This window comes from Paramisgurnus dabryanus, chromosome 9 (assembly GCF_030506205.2).
Source record: "Paramisgurnus dabryanus chromosome 9, PD_genome_1.1, whole genome shotgun sequence".
In the NCBI taxonomy this organism is placed as follows: domain Eukaryota; kingdom Metazoa; phylum Chordata; class Actinopteri; order Cypriniformes; family Cobitidae; genus Paramisgurnus; species Paramisgurnus dabryanus.
In genome coordinates, this window is record NC_133345.1 from 2064131 (window position 1) to 2085678 (window position 21548).

The 21548-nt window shown below is 36.0% G+C and overlaps 6 non-coding genes across 6 annotated transcripts; all 6 read right to left on the reverse strand.

The window, feature by feature from the left end:
• Nucleotides 1-4471: 4471 nt before the first annotated feature.
• Nucleotides 4472-4636, reverse strand: LOC135764398 (U1 spliceosomal RNA). Its single transcript, XR_010539947.1, has one exon. It is a non-coding gene; the product is annotated as a U1 spliceosomal RNA (small nuclear RNA).
• A 785-nt stretch (nucleotides 4637-5421) lies between these two features.
• LOC135764439 (U2 spliceosomal RNA) lies at nucleotides 5422-5612 on the reverse strand. The gene has a single exon (XR_010539987.1). It is a non-coding gene; the product is annotated as a U2 spliceosomal RNA (small nuclear RNA).
• Nucleotides 5613-11290: 5678 nt separating this feature from the next.
• LOC135764586 (U1 spliceosomal RNA) lies at nucleotides 11291-11455 on the reverse strand. Its single transcript, XR_010540113.1, has one exon. It is a non-coding gene; the product is annotated as a U1 spliceosomal RNA (small nuclear RNA).
• A 783-nt stretch (nucleotides 11456-12238) lies between these two features.
• Nucleotides 12239-12429, reverse strand: LOC135764440 (U2 spliceosomal RNA). The gene has a single exon (XR_010539988.1). It is a non-coding gene; the product is annotated as a U2 spliceosomal RNA (small nuclear RNA).
• Nucleotides 12430-18109: 5680 nt separating this feature from the next.
• LOC135764587 (U1 spliceosomal RNA) lies at nucleotides 18110-18274 on the reverse strand. The gene has a single exon (XR_010540114.1). It is a non-coding gene; the product is annotated as a U1 spliceosomal RNA (small nuclear RNA).
• A 783-nt stretch (nucleotides 18275-19057) lies between these two features.
• Nucleotides 19058-19248, reverse strand: LOC135764533 (U2 spliceosomal RNA). The gene has a single exon (XR_010540080.1). It is a non-coding gene; the product is annotated as a U2 spliceosomal RNA (small nuclear RNA).
• Nucleotides 19249-21548: the final 2300 nt, after the last annotated feature.

The window sequence follows — 21548 nt, forward strand, 5'->3', positions numbered from 1 at the left end:
TCCACAATACACATTCGATGTCTGCAGGCACCATTGTCTTTGTTCAACGCAAACAATTCTGTTGCGTTTTTCTTTGAACGAAGTGCTCCGCCTAGATAATTTGACCCATATTCACATGGGTTTGTTTCTCGTTTTTTTTTCTTTGAGAACAATCTATATAGCGCCTTCCACAATCGTTTTGGTGTTAGCTTTACGTAAAATAGAAACACAGAAAAGTACTGAGCGATGGAGAGACCACGAACGCGGAACGTATTATGGACCACGGACTGGCAAACAAACTGGCAACCACGCACTAAAGAAGCAAACTCTGATTTTAAACTCACCTTATTTGTCCCCGGAAAGCGCCAGAGTCGATGCACGGAGTGGACGGAACAAGCCTCGCTTCCATAGCCGAAGGTCAAAAATCCATTTAAACGTGTAGTCCCCGGTGTCCACTCGATCTTACCCAAAAAGCCGAGAAGCGATACCGCAATGGCATCCGGAGAAGGCGCTGGCTGTCGGGATGGAGGTTAGCGGGTCAGAGGTCCGGCACTGAAGGTCTGCGTTCATTATTCACCGTGTGCATTTCACTCTATATCCACTTTCTAATGTATAGCACTTGATAAGGATTAACAGTTTAAAAACAGAAATGCAAGACATCAGAAAATACATTTATTTTTTACTTTCATAACATGAGAGGTGTCATACAATAACAAATATGAGCTTTAAAATCACATTCCTAAGTTAAAAATATACATAAAAATAGATATATGGATCATTACACAAATCACTACTCAAAGGACCTATGTTAAATAACTGCTTCAATATTAATTAACAATAACATTTGGCCAAGGCAGTCCTTGTAAATAGACATATAAATAGACAAATAAAATCATGACATATATGCCGTAGAGCCTTGAGATAGAGAAAAATAATAAGGAATTCTGCTTTTACTACCATCTCAGAAATATTGCCAGAATTAGAGGTTTTGTCTCAAGACAGGACTTAGAGAAACTTGTTCATGCTTTCATCACCAGCAGGGCCGATTATTGCAATGGTCAATGGATTTAAAAAGTACTGTTTCTTGTTTAAAAACCACTTCATGGCTACAATACATGACAGATATGCTAATCGAATATGAAACCGATTACTCGGATCAATAGGATCAGGTCATTTAGAAAAAACAAGGGTTCACTCAAAACAAGGTGCCTCAGCATTCAGTTATTATCAGCTTTCAGAAGAGATCAGATGTGCTTCAACAGTAGACACTTTTAAATATAGATTAAAAACACATCAGTTTAACTTTGCATTTACTGAATGATTTAAAACAGTACGAATAAAACAGTACAAAAGAATAAAACAGTATGAACCTTACCTGTTATAAAGGGAATGAAGCTTACGGTATGGTGCTTACCTGCAGAAATAAATAAAGTACAATAAGAACACACAGAACTTCAATTTTCAAAATTATTTTAACATTAAATGATGATTATTTTACTGGTTTACCTGTTTGTGATTACCACAGGATCCCGTCACCTGGCTGCGGTCTTCATTTGGTGAACGGTTCTTCACTCATAATTGACCTATACAAGAAATAGAGAAGAATAATAAGCAATTCTGCTTTTACATGTAGATGTGTGCCCCAAGAACACAGACACACCGGCTCCAAAAAGTTTAAACAGTACACATTTCTGTTATTTTAATGTGGCAAATGTGTCAGCTTTAAAAGAAGCATACATTACCTTTTAAAGAGGAAATACCTTTTGCATGAAATACCTTTACTCCCAGCATAAGCAAGCAATTTTCAAAATGCTTTTAAAAGTAAATAGTGATTATTTTACTTGTTTACCTGTTTGTGATTACCATGGAATCCTGTCACCATCATTTTTAAGCTTGTAAAGCAAATAATGAAATATTGACTTAGTAGGAAAAAATATTTTGGAAGTATCGTGATAAATGATGAAGAAAATATTTTGCAAAGTGATGGTTAGCACACGGTTGATGGTACCCAGCCCCGCCGCTCCCATAACGCGCATCACGCGCTGTGCGTGGGGCACCACGTGCTGAGAGGGCACCAAAAATAATAGCCTAATGAAAAAAAATTATAATGCTGAAATTATTTCATTAGCCTATAGAAATGTTATTAGGCACTTTTTATCCATGTATATGTTACAAAAAAGGGGGAACGAGATAATTAAATTGCTCTAGTCTAGAAAGTATGCCCCCCAGCCTTTGATAGTCTGTGCCGCTTGAACGCGCGGGCGCCTGACGAAGTTTTACAGAGATCGTTTCTCAATCCGAAGGCTGCAGCCTCCAGAGGTCGCATTTCTAGGCTGCATACGTAATCAAAACGTTCTTATTTCGTAATATTAACGATTATAAAGTTGACTATTATTCTTAGTTAATCGTAAATTGTTGTAATATGCTTTTGACTTGCTAATGTAATGTTCAGTTACTGAAATAAACCAGGCTTGATGACGTATGCAGCCTGCATATGCGACCTCGCGCAGGCTGCAGCCTTCGGATTGAGAAACGGACAGTCAGTAGGCAACTTTTGGAAATGGCCCTAAAAGACAGCAGGAGTCAGGATCGGAAAAAATAAAAAAAGAAGAAACTGCGGGTTGATGCCCGTGCATCACTTGCAGGTAAGTCCATCATGTTTAATCATTCCTAAATAAGGGAAATGCGCATGGGCTGCAGCTGCTGCTAATCGTAATGCGCCTCGAACTTGCTGTGCTGACATTAATGTTAGCAAACTATGTTGTTATAATTTATAATCTCAGTGCAAGTTAATTGAGATTTTACTGTAAAACATTATCTATGCATCATTTTACAAATGACTGACGTCAGCTGTTACTTTCTTTACCACGTTTCTTTAGATATTGAGCAGTAGTTTATTTTGTGGTTTATTTTGACGTGACAGTGGTTAAGACTTTCTCAGTAAAAGTTAATGTTAGCAGTCAGTGCACATGCTAGGCTAACAATTCCTGACTGTTAAATATATATAAATATAAAATGTCATGATATGAAGCAAACATTACTGTGACACTTAGTTCTCTGAATCAGTTTTATTTAAGAATATTTAGTATTCTTGTTTACTTATTGATGTTTATTTAATGTAATTTATTTAAAGTGACATTGTACTTGGGAAAATTATTTTGATAATTTAAGTTTGGTAATTTTTTTCTATTTTGCTATTCTATAAAAGTTTGCACTTTCAAATGTGTAGCCTAATGTGTGTTGGCTAAAGCTGTGAAGATTTTACTTTCTGCTATTATGTTATATGTTTGGTAATAAAAAATTATACTGGCAAAAACAAGTTTTTTTTGTCAGGGTCGGGGTGGGGGGCATTAAAAAGGAATTATGCTTAGGGCACCAAAATGGCTAGCAGCGGCACTGATGGTACCTATTAAATTCCATCATATTTTTTTATTCCTACTATGGAAGTCAATGGTGACTATCTGCTGTGGGTTTACCATCATTCCTCAAAATACCTTCTTTTGTGTTACTCAGAAAAAAACTAATCCTCGTGTTGTTGTAAGCCTGTATGCATGAGTAAATGATGACAGAATTATCATCATAAATTGAAATATCCCTTTAAACTGTATTTCCCCCCTTAAACCTAAACTTATTTTCCTACAGCAAGTCATTTAGGTAATCAAGAAAATACTTTACCCGTTGTCTTTGTGAGTTAAACAAATACAGCTACGCTTCCAGGTCTGTCGACGTTGCTGTGGTTTTTCGACAGCTGTAGTATGAAGGGTAGCGAATGAATGAATACATTGCAAAAAATCATTTCTTACTTGTTATTTCGAACTGTTTTAACTATACAAATATCTAGAAAGTCTTAAAATAAGATGCATTTTTTGATGAGCAAAATGCCCTAAGAAAATAAACCTAGCCTTTAGGGAGAAAAAACTCAGAATTTGGGCTTAAAACAAGCAAATAAATCTGCCAAAGGGGTAAGAAACAAATCTAGATATAAACACTTAATTCAAGAAAAATTGTCGTAGCCCATTGGCAGATTTGTTGGCTTGTTTAATGTACATGCATGTACAATATTTCAATTTGTCTTGTATTTATTAGCATTTTGTATTGCCCAACGCTGTCTAGGTTGTTTAACTGTTGTCATTTTCTTATAAAAGCCTTTATAATTTATTAGTTTGGATGATTGCCATTCCCGAGAACCTCTTATATTGGAAGTAAAAGAATCATCTAAGCATTATTTTGTGCTCTTAGACATGTAGCCGTTTGATTGTGGTTCTATTTAATGGCTAGTCTATTCGTTTGGAATGGTCAAACGGCTATTAGATTTTCACTGACAGCCCAAATTAAGCCTTGTTTTAGCCTAGACACTTATTCGCTGTCTATTAAAAGTTATGTAGTCGTTGAATAGCCGCTTTTTTGATGACTAATGTATTCTTGGGCCGTGGTTAGACGTCTCTTGGATTTTACGTAAAACGACAAGCGAATCTATTTTTAACACAAAGGTCAGGGGAGAGCGCGAACGCAGTCCCCCACTATCAGAAATTTTGCAGTCGAGATTCCCACATTTGGGGAATTCGCAAAGGGTCAGCCCAACCGGAGTGCAATGGCTGAGCCTCGCCCTGTGTGAACCACCTTCATGATCATGGTGTCTCCCCTGCCAGGTAAGTATGAGCGACACCCTTTGAGGCCAGACGGCCGCATCTTCCTGTGACCGATCACATCGACGGCGCCCCCGGAGGCCGTCCGACTAACATTTCATTTACTGTGTGTGACCAGGTGGAAAGCGCACGAAGCCACGTCTGAGACCAAACATTCTTCGAGATCTACCCTGTTTTTATTCCGTTTCCAGCCCGGTTGAACCGTGTAGAGTGAAATATGTGAAACAATTTAAATCAAATGGATTTAAATTGCGCATTCAAATATATGGTTTCGTTATTACAAAGTAACTTTACGTGGAATAGAAACAAAAAAAAATGTACAGAGCAATCAAGAAACAACGAAAGCATAGCAATTTTAGAACGTGGATAAATAAAAACACAGGGCTCAATGACTTACCCGTTGTCGTTGTGAGTTAAACAAGTACAGCTATGCTTCCAGGTCTGTCGACGTTGCTGTGGTTTTTCGACAGCTGTAGTATGAAGGGTAGTGAAAAAAGTTTTCAGGTGTTTTTAACATTCCAATCGGTCTCGTTCGCTTTTGTTGCGCCTTCAGCTGTGTCGAGGATGTTTAATTCGTCCTCGTATCACCTCCGCAAACTTGTAAAGAAATTAATTAAATACATTACAAAAACATTTCTTTATCAGCGTGTTCATTTCCACGCAAGCTTTTCGTTAAACCAATAAAGCCAACGAAATCACAGCAATTTTAAAACACACGGATTAGAAAAAACACCGTCATTCACGCACAAAAGAAGCAAATTCTTTTTTTTATACTTGACTTATTTATCCCCGAGATGGGGAGCGCACCATTCATGGAAACACTGCAATACCATGTTGATGCATGGAGTGGAAGGAGCAAGCTCCGCTTCCATTTCCGAAGGTCAAAAATCCATTTAACATATAGTCCCCGGATAGGAGACGTATCAGACATTAAACTGATAAGAACAGATACTACACTTGATCTTAGCCAAAAGGCCGAGAAGCGATACCGGAATAGACGCAGCCAAAGGGGGAGCCGGCGAAGGCGCTGGCTTTTGGGGTGGAGGCTAGCGGGCATTTAACTCTATACGTTCTCATTGTATAACCCAGAGGTAGAACGTTGAGCTAGCAAATCAGAAGTTCATGTTTTAATGCAGGATCTGATCCACGCTCATGAGAGAGAGAGAGAGAGAGAGAGAGATAGAGAGAATTTAGAATTTTCAAAAAACCTTTATTACAAATTAAAACATTTTCATAACCTCAAATCAGAAAAAACAAAGAAAAAAATATATATAGTAACGGAAATAACAAAAAAATAAGCCAACATAGGAGCAAAGAACAAATCATCTTCAATAACCAGACACAGAGCTCCTCCATAATACCAAATCAATTCAAAAGAAAGAAGATCATTCATTGCTTTAAAGTATCTAAAACCAATAAGGATTCTAGATTTAACTTATTTTAAAAACTGCTAATGTATCATGGCTTCCGGGTCTGTCAACGTTGCTGTGGTTTTTCGACAGCTGTAATATGAAGGGTAGAGTGAAAAAAAATATTTAAGTGTTTTGAACATCCCAATTTGTTCGTTTACTTAGTCTTTTCTTAATGTTTTCGAGTTAAAAAATAATTCTTAAATCGAGATACATTTACTTAATAAGCAAAGTGGCTTAGAATTTAAGTCTTGTTTACTGAAATAAATTCTAAAATGTAATAGGTTAAGGCTTAAAACAAGTAAAAATATCTGCCAGTGGGGTAAGAAAAATAAACCTAAATTGAGTTTATTATTGAATTAAGTTGAAACTAGAATTAAGTTTATTTTTCTTACCCCGCTGGCAGATATTTTTTATTTGTTTTAAATATAAACCTGTTGATTTTTATAATTTATTTCAATTATTACAAAGTATGCGATCTGATTTTTTTAATCGCGGTGTTTCTTTTATTCCTCGTTTCTTTTCCGTGCATTTGCTTTATTTATTTATTTTTGCTTGTTGCATTTAAATGCACATTTGATTTGTTGCCACATTATTATGTGTTAATGTATTTTTTAACATGTTTATCAACAAAAAGTGCGTTATTATAATTAATTATATAGCTGTGAAATATATACAAGAATTCCCAGCAAAAACAAAACGTTTTTATAACAATTTTCTATTACAATACATAATATCTTAAGCCACTTTGCTTACCAAGTAAATGTATCTCCATTTAAGCATTGTCAGATATTCACTAGAAAACTAGACAAAAACAGTAAGTAAGATATTAATTTACTTTTTTCTTTCAAACATAAATTTACAGACGGCTGGAAATTTTTAATAAAATAACTAGACATACCTATTCGGGTCTGCTCCCGTTTGCTGTGATGACGGGGGACTTAGTCCAAAGCACATTTTGAGGAATACTTACACATTTTACTTCTTATTTCTTTGAAATTAATTATGCATACACTATGGATTAAAAATGTCCCGACTGCGAACCTGATAAAACCCAGGTAAAAAGCAAATACAAATAAACCATTTTGATTTAGCAAAAGTTTACAAATAAATGCACTCCTTGCACACAACAAGCACGTCTAGTTACCATTCATATTTTGCGTGATTTAAGTTTCGTCGCATACATTTTGGAAGGCACACGATAAAAACAAAATAAGGCTTTTAATGTATGCCGACCTCATTCTCCGTTGAGGGCTTATCAATCATAATAAACGCTGTTAACTCTTCTCATTGAATGGTCTAAATCCAATGCTGGTAAAGAAATCAAATGTGCATTTAAACGCAACAAGCAAGCCGTAAAGCAATGGATGCAGGCAAACAAACGAGGAATAGCACATACACCACGATTAGATCATCGGGTCGCATACTTTGGAATTAATAAGAAATAATTATTCAGTCTAAAGAAATAAGAAGTAAAATGTCTAAGTATTTCTCCAAATGTGCACACTCATTACAATAAACGGGAGCAGACACGAATAGTTATGTATGTCTCGTTATTTTATTTAAAATTGATAAGCTGTCTAACATATGATATATTTTGATAATACGAAATGCTAAAAAAATAATATAACACCAATCGACAATATCTGTTATTGTTATTTTTACAAGTAAATTCATGTGTAGGAGAAAACAAAGCAGCTGTCAGTCCATACTATATTGAGTGGCCATCGTAGTGGTGCAACCTGAACGATGTTTTCCCTACTTCCGGTCAAAGCCGCCATTTTGTGAAATAGGCATATAGGTGACGCTGGAGCACGCGGCCATTGTCTCTGTTCAACAAAACAAGTATATATATATACACATACGCATATTTTTCCTCAATCAATCACCGAATACAAGGTGCAATTCGATGCCAACTGACCCTTCTCTCTGGTTTCATGTTTGTAAGGAAAATTAAGGGGGAAATTACGATAGCATTTCAGCCAAACATTCATTCGTGCCACGCTGCTTTTCTTTGAACGAAAAAAAACCCTCTGCTCCCCCTACACAATTTCTTCTCCTGTTATTTTATGCTTAAAACAAGCAAATAAATCTGACTACAGGGTAAGAAAAAATTCGTGAACTTTTCCCATAAACACTTAATTCAGGAAAAATTGTCCCACCCCACTGGCCATTTTTTATCCACAATACACATTCGATGTCTGCAGGCACCATTGTCTTTGTTCAACGCAAACAATTCTGTTGCGTTTTTCTTTGAACGAAGTGCTCCGCCTAGATAATTTGACCCATATTCACATGGGTTTGTTTCTCGTTTTTTTTTCTTTGAGAACAATCTATATAGCGCCTTCCACAATCGTTTTGGTGTTAGCTTTACGTAAAATAGAAACACAGAAAAGTACTGAGCGATGGAGAGACCACGAACGCGGAACGTATTATGGACCACGGACTGGCAAACAAACTGGCAACCACGCACTAAAGAAGCAAACTCTGATTTTAAACTCACCTTATTTGTCCCCGGAAAGCGCCAGAGTCGATGCACGGAGTGGACGGAACAAGCCTCGCTTCCATAGCCGAAGGTCAAAAATCCATTTAAACGTGTAGTCCCCGGTGTCCACTCGATCTTACCCAAAAAGCCGAGAAGCGATACCGCAATGGCATCCGGAGAAGGCGCTGGCTGTCGGGATGGAGGTTAGCGGGTCAGAGGTCCGGCACTGAAGGTCTGCGTTCATTATTCACCGTGTGCATTTCACTCTATATCCACTTTCTAATGTATAGCACTTGATAAGGATTAACAGTTTAAAAACAGAAATGCAAGACATCAGAAAATACATTTATTTTTTACTTTCATAACATGAGAGGTGTCATACAATAACAAATATGAGCTTTAAAATCACATTCCTAAGTTAAAAATATACATAAAAATAGATATATGGATCATTACACAAATCACTACTCAAAGGACCTATGTTAAATAACTGCTTCAATATTAATTAACAATAACATTTGGCCAAGGCAGTCCTTGTAAATAGACATATAAATAGACAAATAAAATCATGACATATATGCCGTAGAGCCTGAGATAGAGAAAAATAATAAGGAATTCTGCTTTTACTACCATCTCAGAAATATTGCCAGAATTAGAGGTTTTGTCTCAAGACAGGACTTAGAGAAACTTGTTCATGCTTTCATCACCAGCAGGGCCGATTATTGCAATGGTCAATGGATTTAAAAAGTACTGTTTCTTGTTTAAAAACCACTTCATGGCTACAATACATGACAGATATGCTAATCGAATATGAAACCGATTACTCGGATCAATAGGATCAGGTCATTTAGAAAAAACAAGGGTTCACTCAAAACAAGGTGCCTCAGCATTCAGTTATTATCAGCTTTCAGAAGAGATCAGATGTGCTTCAACAGTAGACACTTTTAAATCTAGATTAAAAACACATCAGTTTAACTTTGCATTTACTGAATGATTTAAAACAGTACGAATAAAACAGTACAAAAGAATAAAACAGTATGAACCTTACCTGTTATAAAGGGAATGAAGCTTACGGTATGGTGCTTACCTGCAGAAATAAATAAAGTACAATAAGAACACACAGAACTTCAATTTTCAAAATTATTTTAACATTTAATGATGATTATTTTACTGGTTTACCTGTTTGTGATTACCACAGGATCCCGTCACCTGGCTGCGGTCTTCATTTGGTGAACGGTTCTTCACTCATAATTGACCTATACAAGAAATAGAGAAGAATAATAAGCAATTCTGCTTTTACATGTAGATGTGTGCCCCAAGAACACAGACACACCGGCTCCAAAAAGTTTAAACAGTACACATTTCTGTTATTTTAATGTGGCAAATGTGTCAGCTTTAAAAGAAGCATACATTACCTTTTAAAGAGGAAATAAATACCTTTTGCATGAAATACCTTTACTCCCAGCATAAGCAAGCAATTTTCAAAATGCTTTTAAAAGTAAATAGTGATTATTTTACTTGTTTACCTGTTTGTGATTACCATGGAATCCTGTCACCATCATTTTTAAGCTTGTAAAGCAAATAATGAAATATTGACTTAGTAGGAAAAAATATTTTGGAAGTATCGTGATAAATGATGAAGAAAATATTTTGCAAAGTGATGGTTAGCACACGGTTGATGGTACCTATTAAATTCCATCATATTTTTTTATTCCTACTATGGAAGTCAATGGTGACTATCTGCTGTGGGTTTACCATCATTCCTCAAAATACCTTCTTTTGTGTTACTCAGAAAAAAACTAATCCTCGTGTTGTTGTAAGCCTGTATGCATGAGTAAATGATGACAGAATTATCATCATAAATTGAAATATCCCTTTAAACTGTATTTCCCCCCTTAAACCTAAACTTATTTTCCTACAGCAAGTCATTTAGGTAATCAAGAAAATACTTTACCCGTTGTCTTTGTGAGTTAAACAAATACAGCTACGCTTCCAGGTCTGTCGACGTTGCTGTGGTTTTTCGACAGCTGTAGTATGAAGGGTAGCGAATGAATGAATACATTGCAAAAAATCATTTCTTACTTGTTATTTCGAACTGTTTTAACTATACAAATATCTAGAAAGTCTTAAAATAAGATGCATTTTTTGATGAGCAAAATGCCCTAAGAAAATAAACCTAGCCTTTAGGGAGAAAAAACTCAGAATTTGGGCTTAAAACAAGCAAATAAATCTGCCAAAGGGGTAAGAAACAAATCTAGATATAAACACTTAATTCAAGAAAAATTGTCGTAGCCCATTGGCAGATTTGTTGGCTTGTTTAATGTACATGCATGTACAATATTTCAATTTGTCTTGTATTTATTAGCATTTTGTATTGCCCAACGCTGTCTAGGTTGTTTAACTGTTGTCATTTTCTTATAAAAGCCTTTATAATTTATTAGTTTGGATGATTGCCATTCCCGAGAACCTCTTATATTGGAAGTAAAAGAATCATCTAAGCATTATTTTGTGCTCTTAGACATGTAGCCGTTTGATTGTGGTTCTATTTAATGGCTAGTCTATTCGTTTGGAATGGTCAAACGGCTATTAGATTTTCACTGACAGCCCAAATTAAGCCTTGTTTTAGCCTAGACACTTATTCGCTGTCTATTAAAAGTTATGTAGTCGTTGAATAGCCGCTTTTTTGATGACTAATGTATTCTTGGGCCGTGGTTAGACGTCTCTTGGATTTTACGTAAAACGACAAGCGAATCTATTTTTAACACAAAGGTCAGGGGAGAGCGCGAACGCAGTCCCCCACTATCAGAAATTTTGCAGTCGAGATTCCCACATTTGGGGAATTCGCAAAGGGTCAGCCCAACCGGAGTGCAATGGCTGAGCCTCGCCCTGGGTGAACCACCTTCATGATCATGGTGTCTCCCCTGCCAGGTAAGTATGAGCGACACCCTTTGAGGCCAGACGGCCGCATCTTCCTGTGACCGATCACATCGACGGCGCCCCCGGAGGCCGTCCGACTAACATTTCATTTACTGTGTGTGACCAGGTGGAAAGCGCACGAAGCCACGTCTGAGACCAAACATTCTTCGAGATCTACCCTGTTTTTATTCCGTTTCCAGCCCGGTTGAACCGTGTAGAGTGAAATATGTGAAACAATTTAAATCAAATGGATTTAAATTGCGCATTCAAATATATGGTTTCGTTATTACAAAGTAACTTTACGTGGAATAGAAACAAAGAAATGTACAGAGCAATCAAGAAACAACGAAAGCATAGCAATTTTAGAACGTGGATAAATAAAAACACAGGGCTCAATGACTTACCCGTTGTCGTTGTGAGTTAAACAAGTACAGCTATGCTTCCAGGTCTGTCGACGTTGCTGTGGTTTTTCGACAGCTGTAGTATGAAGGGTAGTGAAAAAAGTTTTCAGGTGTTTTTAACATTCCAATCGGTCTCGTTCGCTGTTGTTGCGCCTTCAGCTGTGTCGAGGATGTTTAATTCGTCCTCGTATCACCTCCGCAAACTTGTAAAGAAATTAATTAAATACATTACAAAATCATTTCTTTATCAGCGTGTTCATTTCCACGCAAGCTTTTCGTTAAACCAATAAAGCCAACGAAATCACAGCAATTTTAAAACACACGGATTAGAAAAAACACCGTCATTCACGCACAAAAGAAGCAAATTCTTTTTTTTATACTTGACTTATTTATCCCCGAGATGGGGAGCGCACCATTCATGGAAACACTGCAATACCATGTTGATGCATGGAGTGGAAGGAGCAAGCTCCGCTTCCATTTCCGAAGGTCAAAAATCCATTTAACATATAGTCCCCGGATAGGAGACGTATCAGACATTAAACTGATAAGAACAGATACTACACTTGATCTTAGCCAAAAGGCCGAGAAGCGATACCGGAATAGACGCAGCCAAAGGGGGAGCCGGCGAAGGCGCTGGCTTTTGGGGTGGAGGCTAGCGGGCATTTAACTCTATACGTTCTCATTGTATAACCCAGAGGTAGAACGTTGAGCTTGCAAATCAGAAGTTCATGTTTTAATGCAGGATCTGATCCACGCTCATGAGAGAGAGAGAGAGAGAGAGAGAGATAGAGAGAATTTAGAATTTTCAAAAAACCTTTATTACAAATTAAAACATTTTCATAACCTCAAATCAGAAAAAACAAAGAAAAAAATATATATAGTAACGGAAATAACAAAAAAATAAGCCAACATAGGAGCAAAGAACAAATCATCTTCAATAACCAGACACAGAGCTCCTCCATAATACCAAATCAATTCAAAAGAAAGAAGATCATTCATTGCTTTAAAGTATCTAAAACCAATAAGGATTCTAGATTTAACTTATTTTAAAAACTGCTAATGTATCATGGCTTCCGGGTCTGTCAACGTTGCTGTGGTTTTTCGACAGCTGTAATATGAAGGGTAGAGTGAAAAAAAATATTTAAGTGTTTTGAACATCCCAATTTGTTCGTTTACTTAGTCTTTTCTTAATGTTTTCGAGTTAAAAAATAATTCTTAAATCGAGATACATTTACTTAATAAGCAAAGTGGCTTAGAATTTAAGTCTTGTTTACTGAAATAAATTCTAAAATGTAATAGGTTAAGGCTTAAAACAAGTAAAAATATCTGCCAGTGGGGTAAGAAAAATAAACCTAAATTGAGTTTATTATTGAATTAAGTTGAAACTAGAATTAAGTTTATTTTTCTTACCCCGCTGGCAGATATTTTTTATTTGTTTTAAATATAAACCTGTTGATTTTTATAATTTATTTCAATTATTTTACAAAGTATGCGATCTGATTTTTTTAATCGCGGTGTTTCTTTTATTCCTCGTTTCTTTTCCGTGCATTTGCTTTATTTATTTATTTTTGCTTGTTGCATTTAAATGCACATTTGATTTGTTGCCACATTATTATGTGTTAATGTATTTTTTAACATGTTTATCAACAAAAAGTGCGTTATTATAATTAATTATATAGCTGTGAAATATATACAAGAATTCCCAGCAAAAACAAAACGTTTTTATAACAATTTTCTATTACAATACATAATATCTTAAGCCACTTTGCTTACCAAGTAAATGTATCTCCATTTAAGCATTGTCAGATATTCACTAGAAAACAAGACAAAAACAGTAAGTAAGATATTAATTTACTTTTTTCTTTCAAACATAAATTTACAGACGGCTGGAAATTTTTAATAAAATAACTAGACATACCTATTCGGGTCTGCTCCCGTTTGCTGTGATGACGGGGGACTTAGTCCAAAGCACATTTTGAGGAATACTTACACATTTTACTTCTTATTTCTTTGAAATTAATTATGCATACACTATGGATTAAAAATGTCCCGACTGCGAACCTGATAAAACCCAGGTAAAAAGCAAATACAAATAAACCATTTTGATTTAGCAAAAGTTTACAAATAAATGCACTCCTTGCACACAACAAGCACGTCTAGTTACCATTCATATTTTGCGTGATTTAAGTTTCGTCGCATACATTTTGGAAGGCACACGATAAAAACAAAATAAGGCTTTTAATGTATGCCGACCTCATTCTCCGTTGAGGGCTTATCAATCATAATAAACGCTGTTAACTCTTCTCATTGAATGGTCTAAATCCAATGCTGGTAAAGAAATCAAATGTGCATTTAAACGCAACAAGCAAGCCGTAAAGCAATGGATGCAGGCAAACAAACGAGGAATAGCACATACACCACGATTAGATCATCGGGTCGCATACTTTGGAATTAATAAGAAATAATTATTCAGTCTAAAGAAATAAGAAGTAAAATGTCTAAGTATTTCTCCAAATGTGCACACTCATTACAATAAACGGGAGCAGACACGAATAGTTATGTATGTCTCGTTATTTTATTTAAAATTGATAAGCTGTCTAACATATGATATATTTTGATAATACGAAATGCTAAAAAAATAATATAACACCAATCGACAATATCTGTTATTGTTATTTTTACAAGTAAATTCATGTGTAGGAGAAAACAAAGCAGCTGTCAGTCCATACTATATTGAGTGGCCATCGTAGTGGTGCAACCTGAACGATGTTTTCCCTACTTCCGGTCAAAGCCGCCATTTTGTGAAATAGGCATATAGGTGACGCTGGAGCACGCGGCCATTGTCTCTGTTCAACAAAACAAGTATATATATATACACATACGCATATTTTTCCTCAATCAATCACCGAATACAAGGTGCAATTCGATGCCAACTGACCCTTCTCTCTGGTTTCATGTTTGTAAGGAAAATTAAGGGGGAAATTACGATAGCATTTCAGCCAAACATTCATTCGTGCCACGCTGCTCTTCTTTGAACGAAAAAAAACCCTCTGCTCCCCCTACACAATTTCTTCTCCTGTTATTTTATGCTTAAAACAAGCAAATAAATCTGACTACAGGGTAAGAAAAAATTCGTGAACTTTTCCCATAAACACTTAATTCAGGAAAAATTGTCCCACCCCACTGGCCATTTTTTATCCACAATACACATTCGATGTCTGCAGGCACCATTGTCTTTGTTCAACGCAAACAATTCTGTTGCGTTTTTCTTTGAACGAAGTGCTCCGCCTAGATAATTTGACCCATATTCACATGGGTTTGTTTCTCGTTTTTTTTTCTTTGAGAACAATCTATATAGCGCCTTCCACAATCGTTTTGGTGTTAGCTTTACGTAAAATAGAAACACAGAAAAGTACTGAGCGATGGAGAGACCACGAACGCGGAACGTATTATGGACCACGGACTGGCAAACAAACTGGCAACCACGCACTAAAGAAGCAAACTCTGATTTTAAACTCACCTTATTTGTCCCCGGAAAGCGCCAGAGTCGATGCACGGAGTGGACGGAACAAGCCTCGCTTCCATAGCCGAAGGTCAAAAATCCATTTAAACGTGTAGTCCCCGGTGTCCACTCGATCTTACCCAAAAAGCCGAGAAGCGATACCGCAATGGCATCCGGAGAAGGCGCTGGCTGTCGGGATGGAGGTTAGCGGGTCAGAGGTCCGGCACTGAAGGTCTGCGTTCATTATTCACCGTGTGCATTTCACTCTATATCCACTTTCTAATGTATAGCACTTGATAAGGATTAACAGTTTAAAAACAGAAATGCAAGACATCAGAAAATACATTTATTTTTTACTTTCATAACATGAGAGGTGTCATACAATAACAAATATGAGCTTTAAAATCACATTCCTAAGTTAAAAATATACATAAAAATAGATATATGGATCATTACACAAATCACTACTCAAAGGACCTATGTTAAATAACTGCTTCAATATTAATTAACAATAACATTTGGCCAAGGCAGTCCTTGTAAATAGACATATAAATAGACAAATAAAATCATGACATATATGCCGTAGAGCCTGAGATAGAGAAAAATAATAAGGAATTCTGCTTTTACTACCATCTCAGAAATATTGCCAGAATTAGAGGTTTTGTCTCAAGACAGGACTTAGAGAAACTTGTTCATGCTTTCATCACCAGCAGGGCCGATTATTGCAATGGTCAATGGATTTAAAAAGTACTGTTTCTTGTTTAAAAACCACTTCATGGCTACAATACATGACAGATATGCTAATCGAATATGAAACCGATTACTCGGATCAATAGGATCAGGTCATTTAGAAAAAACAAGGGTTCACTCAAAACAAGGTGCCTCAGCATTCAGTTATTATCAGCTTTCAGAAGAGATCAGATGTGCTTCAACAGTAGACACTTTTAAATCTAGATTAAAAACACATCAGTTTAACTTTGCATTTACTGAATGATTTAAAACAGTACGAATAAAACAGTACAAAAGAATAAAACAGTATGAACCTTACCTGTTATAAAGGGAATGAAGCTTACGGTATGGTGCTTACCTGCAGAAATAAATAAAGTACAATAAGAACACACAGAACTTCAATTTTCAAAATTATTTTAACATTTAATGATGATTATTTTACTGGTTTACCTGTTTGTGATTACCACAGGATCCCGTCACCTGGCTGCGGTCTTCATTTGGTGAACGGTTCTTCACTCATAATTGACCTATACAAGAAATAGAGAAGAATAATAAGCAATTCTGCTTTTACATGTAGATGTGTGCCCCAAGAACACAGACACACCGGCTCCAAAAAGTTTAAACAGTACACATTTCTGTTATTTTAATGTGGCAAATGTGTCAGCTTTAAAAGAAGCATACATTACCTTTTAAAGAGGAAATAAATACCTTTTGCATGAAATACCTTTACTCCCAGCATAAGCAAGCAATTTTCAAAATGCTTTTAAAAGTAAATAGTGATTATTTTACTTGTTTACCTGTTTGTGATTACCATGGAATCCTGTCACCATCATTTTTAAGCTTGTAAAGCAAATAATGAAATATTGACTTAGTAGGAAAAAATATTTTGGAAGTATCGTGATAAATGATGAAGAAAATATTTTGCAAAGTGATGGTTAGCACACGGTTGATGGTACCTATTAAATTCCATCATATTTTTTTATTCCTACTATGGAAGTCAATGGTGACTATCTGCTGTGGGTTTACCATCATTCCTCAAAATACCTTCTTTTGTGTTACTCAGAAAAAAACTAATCCTCGTGTTGTTGTAAGCCTGTATGCATGAGTAAATGATGACAGAATTATCATCATAAATTGAAATATCCCTTTAAACTGTATTTCCCCCCTTAAACCTAAACTTATTTTCCTACAGCAAGTCATTTAGGTAATCAAGAAAATACTTTACCCGTTGTCTTTGTGAGTTAAACAAATACAGCTACGCTTCCAGGTCTGTCGACGTTGCTGTGGTTTTTCGACAGCTGTAGTATGAAGGGTAGCGAATGAATGAATACATTGCAAAAAATCATTTCTTACTTGTTATTTCGAACTGTTTTAACTATACAAATATCTAGAAAGTCTTAAAATAAGATGCATTTTTTGATGAGCAAAATGCCCTAAGAAAATAAACCTAGCCTTTAGGGAGAAAAAACTCAGAATTTGGGCTTAAAACAAGCAAATAAATCTGCCAAAGGGGTAAGAAACAAATCTAGATATAAACACTTAATTCAAGAAAAATTGTCGTAGCCCATTGGCAGATTTGTTGGCTTGTTTAATGTACATGCATGTACAATATTTCAATTTGTCTTGTATTTATTAGCATTTTGTATTGCCCAACGCTGTCTAGGTTGTTTAACTGTTGTCATTTTCTTATAAAAGCCTTTATAATTTATTAGTTTGGATGATTGCCATTCCCGAGAACCTCTTATATTGGAAGTAAAAGAATCATCTAAGCATTATTTTGTGCTCTTAGACATGTAGCCGTTTGATTGTGGTTCTATTTAATGGCTAGTCTATTCGTTTGGAATGGTCAAACGGCTATTAGATTTTCACTGACAGCCCAAATTAAGCCTTGTTTTAGCCTAGACACTTATTCGCTGTCTATTAAAAGTTATGTAGTCGTTGAATAGCCGCTTTTTTGATGACTAATGTATTCTTGGGCCGTGGTTAGACGTCTCTTGGATTTTACGTAAAACGACAAGCGAATCTATTTTTAACACAAAGGTCAGGGGAGAGCGCGAACGCAGTCCCCCACTATCAGAAATTTTGCAGTCGAGATTCCCACATTTGGGGAATTCGCAAAGGGTCAGCCCAACCGGAGTGCAATGGCTGAGCCTCGCCCTGGGTGAACCACCTTCATGATCATGGTGTCTCCCCTGCCAGGTAAGTATGAGCGACACCCTTTGAGGCCAGACGGCCGCATCTTCCTGTGACCGATCACATCGACGGCGCCCCCGGAGGCCGTCCGACTAACATTTCATTTACTGTGTGTGACCAGGTGGAAAGCGCACGAAGCCACGTCTGAGACCAAACATTCTTCGAGATCTACCCTGTTTTTATTCCGTTTCCAGCCCGGTTGAACCGTGTAGAGTGAAATATGTGAAACAATTTAAATCAAATGGATTTAAATTGCGCATTCAAATATATGGTTTCGTTATTACAAAGTAACTTTACGTGGAATAGAAACAAAGAAATGTACAGAGCAATCAAGAAACAACGAAAGCATAGCAATTTTAGAACGTGGATAAATAAAAACACAGGGCTCAATGACTTACCCGTTGTCGTTGTGAGTTAAACAAGTACAGCTATGCTTCCAGGTCTGTCGACGTTGCTGTGGTTTTTCGACAGCTGTAGTATGAAGGGTAGTGAAAAAAGTTTTCAGGTGTTTTTAACATTCCAATCGGTCTCGTTCGCTTTTGTTGCGCCTTCAGCTGTGTCGAGGATGTTTAATTCGTCCTCGTATCACCTCCGCAAACTTGTAAAGAAATTAATTAAATACATTACAAAAACATTTCTTTATCAGCGTGTTCATTTCCACGCAAGCTTTTCGTTAAACCAATAAAGCCAACGAAATCACAGCAATTTTAAAACACACGGATTAGAAAAAACACCGTCATTCACGCACAAAAGAAGCAAATTCTTTTTTTTATACTTGACTTATTTATCCCCGAGATGGGGAGCGCACCATTCATGGAAACACTGCAATACCATGTTGATGCATGGAGTGGAAGGAGCAAGCTCCGCTTCCATTTCCGAAGGTCAAAAATCCATTTAACATATAGTCCCCGGATAGGAGACGTATCAGACAATAAACTGATAAGAACAGATACTACACTTGATCTTAGCCAAAAGGCCGAGAAGCGATACCGGAATAGACGCAGCCAAAGGGGGAGCCGGCGAAGGCGCTGGCTTTTGGGGTGGAGGCTAGCGGGCATTTAACTCTATACGTTCTCATTGTATAACCCAGAGGTAGAACGTTGAGCTAGCAAATCAGAAGTTCATGTTTTAATGCAGGATCTGATCCACGCTCATGAGAGAGAGAGAGAGAGAGAGAGATAGAGAGAATTTAGAATTTTCAAAAAACCTTTATTACAAATTAAAACATTTTCATAACCTCAAATCAGAAAAAACAAAGAAAAAAATATATATAGTAACGGAAATAACAAAAAAATAAGCCAACATAGGAGCAAAGAACAAATCATCTTCAATAACCAGACACAGAGCTCCTCCATAATACCAAATCAATTCAAAAGAAAGAAGATCATTCATTGCTTTAAAGTATCTAAAACCAATAAGGATTCTAGATTTAACTTATTTTAAAAACTGCTAATGTATCATGGCTTCCGGGTCTGTCAACGTTGCTGTGGTTTTTCGACAGCTGTAATATGAAGGGTAGAGTGAAAAAAAATATTTAAGTGTTTTGAACATCCCAATTTGTTCGTTTACTTAGTATTTTCTTAATGTTTTCGAGTTAAAAAATAATTCTTAAATCGAGATACATTTACTTAATAAGCAAAGTGGCTTAGAATTTAAGTCTTGTTTACTGAAATAAATTCTAAAATGTAATAGGTTAAGGCTTAAAACAAGTAAAAATATCTGCCAGTGGGGTAAGAAAAATAAACCTAAATTGAGTTTATTATTGAATTAAGTTGAAACTAGAATTAAGTTTATTTTTCTTACCCCGCTGGCAGATATTTTTTATTTGTTTTAAATATAAACCTGTTGATTTTTATAATTTATTTCAATTATTTTACAAAGTATGCGATCTGATTTTTTTAATCGCGGTGTTTCTTTTATTCCTCGTTTCTTTTCCGTGCATTTGCTTTATTTATTTATTTTTGCTTGTTGCATTTAAATGCACATTTGATTTGTTGCCACATTATTATGTGTTAATGTATTTTTTAACATGTTTATCAACAAAAAGTGCGTTATTATAATTAATTATATAGCTGTGAAATATATACAAGAATTCCCAGCAAAAACAAAACGTTTTTATAACAATTTTCTGTTACAATACATAATATCTTAAGCCACTTTGCTTACCAAGTAAATGTATCTCCATTTAAGCATTGTCAGATATTCAGAAAACAAGACAAAAACAGTAAGTAAGATATTAATTTACTTTTTTCTTTCAAACATAAATTTACAGACGGCTGGAAATTTTTAATAAAATAACTAGACATACCTATTCGGGTCTGCTCCCGTTTGCTGTGATGACGGGGGACTTAGTCCAAAGCACATTTTGAGGAATACTTACACATTTTACTTCTTATTTCTTTGAAATTAATTATGCATACACTATGGATTAAAAATGTCCCGACTGCGAACCTGATAAAACCCAGGTAAAAAGCAAATACAAATAAACCATTTTGATTTAGCAAAAGTTTACAAATAAATGCACTCCTTGCACACAACAAGCACGTCTAGTTACCATTCATATTTTGCGTGATTTAAGTTTCGTCGCATACATTTTGGAAGGCACACGATAAAAACAAAATAAGGCTTTTAATGTATGCCGACCTCATTCTCCGTTGAGGGCTTATCAATCATAATAAACGCTGTTAACTCTTCTCATTGAATGGTCTAAATCCAATGCTGGTAAAGAAATCAAATGTGCATTTAAACGCAACAAGCAAGCCGTAAAGCAATGGATGCAGGCAAACAAACGAGGAATAGCACATACACCACGATTAGATCATCGGGTCGCATACTTTGGAATTAATAAGAAATAATTATTCAGTCTAAAGAAATAAGAAGTAAAATGTCTAAGTATTTCTCCAAATGTGCACACTCATTACAATAAACGGGAGCAGACACGAATAGTTATGTATGTCTCGTTATTTTATTTAAAATTGATAAGCTGTCTAACATATGATATATTTTGATAATACGAAATGCTAAAAAAATAATATAACACCAATCGACAATATCTGTTATTGTTATTTTTACAAGTAAATTCATGTGTAGGAGAAAACAAAGCAGCTGTCAGTCCATACTATATTGAGTGGCCATCGTAGTGGTGCAACCTGAACGATGTTTTCCCTACTTCCGGTCAAAGCCGCCATTTTGTGAAATAGGCATATAGGTGACGCTGGAGCACGCGGCCATTGTCTCTGTTCAACAAAACAAGTATATATATACACATACGCACAGGCACGTGCAGAG